The sequence below is a fragment of the Callospermophilus lateralis genome, chromosome 13 (assembly GCF_048772815.1).
Source record: "Callospermophilus lateralis isolate mCalLat2 chromosome 13, mCalLat2.hap1, whole genome shotgun sequence".
Lineage (NCBI taxonomy): Eukaryota > Metazoa > Chordata > Mammalia > Rodentia > Sciuridae > Callospermophilus > Callospermophilus lateralis.
Genome location: NC_135317.1, coordinates 45,240,737 through 45,243,169, shown reverse-complemented (window position 1 = coordinate 45,243,169; position 2,433 = coordinate 45,240,737). Strand labels below are relative to the sequence as shown.

Here is a 2,433-nt window from a genome sequence, read left to right as displayed (position 1 = left end):
CACTATAAAATATTCCAAACAAAATATTCCATGAAGATGAAATGAAAACAAAAGCAAGTGAAAACCGGCAAAGGGAGGAACTAACTACACTAAAGGAACAGTCAATTAAGGGAGAAACGAATTCAAATTAAAAACTAGAAATAAAACAAAATGACCAGGAATACAAAACATATCTCAATAATAACCTTGAATGTTAATAGCCTAAACTCATCAATCAAAAGACACAGACTGGCAGATTGGATTAAAAACAAGACATTCAACAGACATATGTAGAATATTTCATCCATCAATGAATACACCTTCTTCTCAGCAGCACATGAATCCTTTTCTAAAATATTCCGCATCTTAAGTCAACTTAAGCAACTCTTAGCAAATACAAAAAAACTAGAGATAATACCTTGCATCAGATCATAATGGAATGAAATTAGAAATCAATGATAAAATAACAAATAGAAGCTTCTCTAATATGTAGAAACTAAATAATATCCTATTGAATGACAAATGGATAACAGAAGAAATCAGGAATGAAATGTAAAAAAATACTTAGAAGTGAATGAAAATAGCAACACAACCTATCAAAATCTCTGGGACATTTTTGAGACAGTGCTAAGAGGAAAGTTTATTGCATTGAACTCATTCATTAAAAGAATAGAAAGTCAATAAATAAAAGTCCTAACATTACATCTCAAAGCCCTAGAAAAAGAAGAACAAATCAACACCAAAAGAGTAGAACACAGGAAGTAATTAAAATCAGAGCTGAAATCAATAAAATTGAAACAAAAGAAACAATCCAAAAAATAAACAAATCAAAAAGTTGGTTCTTTAAAAAAATAAAAAAAATTGATAAACACTTAGCCAAACTAAAAAAGAGAAAGACAAAAAAACCCACAAATTACTAAAATTCATGATGAGGAAGTTTCACAACTGACACTACTGAAATACAGATGATAATCTGAACCTATTTTGATAATTTATACTCTAAAAAATAGAAAATCTTAGAGACATCAACAAATTTTCTAGAGACATATGATTAACACAAATGGAATCAGGAAGACATAGAAAATTTAAACAGATCAATTTCAAGCAATGAAATTGAAGATGACATCAAAAGTCTACCAAGAAAGAACAGCCCAGGACCAGGACCAGATAAATCCTCAGCTGAGTTCTCTCAGACCTTCAGAGATGAATTAACACCAGTCCTCCTCAAATTAGTCCATGAAATAGAAAAGGGGGGAACCCTTCTAAACTCATTATATGAAGCAATTATCACCTTGATACTAAAACCAGACAGACACATCAAGGAAATAAAATTTCAGACCAATGTCCCTAATGAACATAGATGCAAAAATTCTTTTTTTTTCCTGGATGAAGGGAAATTTATTACTTTTATGTACAGAAACCCAATAGCATACATTTATCCCAGTTCAGTGGTGAGTTCTTCAGCCTTTGCCTTTTCCAGCTTGGCGATACAAGCACAGATTTTGGACCCAGGACATTGTCTCTCCAGTAGCAATGGATCTCATTATATCTGTCATTGTAGTGGGTTCTAATGGCTTCCACCAGCTTAGCCAGAGCTTCTTTGTCTTCCAGATTAACCTGTGTGCAGGCAACAGTGGTACACGTCTTCCTGTGAACCAGACATCCCAACCAGGCCTTCCACTTGATGGTGCAGTAAGGGACTCCTGTCTTTCCACACAGGGTGGGCAGGGAGACAACCAGCTCCATTGGATCCACATCATGTGCAATCACCACCAGCTTGAGCCTTCTTGTTCTCCACAAAGGTGGTGATAGTATTGACCCCTCCTCGAAGGAATGGCCATCTCTTTGTGGGGACATACCCTTTGCCAGCAGCCTTCTTCTGAGCCTGGGCCAACAGCCTCTTCTTCTACTCCTGCTTCATCTCTGGTCTGTACTTGTGGGCAAGCTTAAGCATCTGGGTGGCTATTTGGCAGTCCAAGGCCTGGGTGAACTGGTTAATCCCAGGAGGCACTTTAAGCTGCTTATAGAAAAGATAGCCCTTTGCTGCTGCAGCTGGATGTAGTGGGGCCATTTTACAAAGCGGGTACGGTCCCTTTTGGGCTGGATGTCCTGTTTGATGCTGAAGTTTTTTGGCCTCTTCTTGTATAGCAGGTTCACCACATTCTTGGCTTCCTGCTTCTTGACCACAGTGGGGGCCAGGGCTACCTTCTTCTTCTTGGCCTTCTTTCCTTTTGGCATCTTGGGCAGTTGGAGGAGATAAAGCCAAAATTCTTAATAAAATACTGGCAAATCACATACAAAAACACATTAAGAGCTTGGCGCGGTGGAGCACTCCTGTAATCCTAGCCACTGGGGAGGCTGAGACAGAAGGATTGTGAGTTCAAAGCCAGCCTCAGCAACAGCGAGGTGCTAAGCAACTCAGTGAGACCCTGTCTCTAAATAAAATACAAAATA

The 2,433-nt window shown here is 38.2% G+C and overlaps 1 pseudogene; it reads right to left on the bottom strand.

Moving 5' to 3' along the window:
- Positions 1-1,414: 1,414 nt before the first annotated feature.
- LOC143379166 (large ribosomal subunit protein eL8 pseudogene) lies at positions 1,415-2,217 on the bottom strand (annotated as a pseudogene).
- Positions 2,218-2,433: the final 216 nt, after the last annotated feature.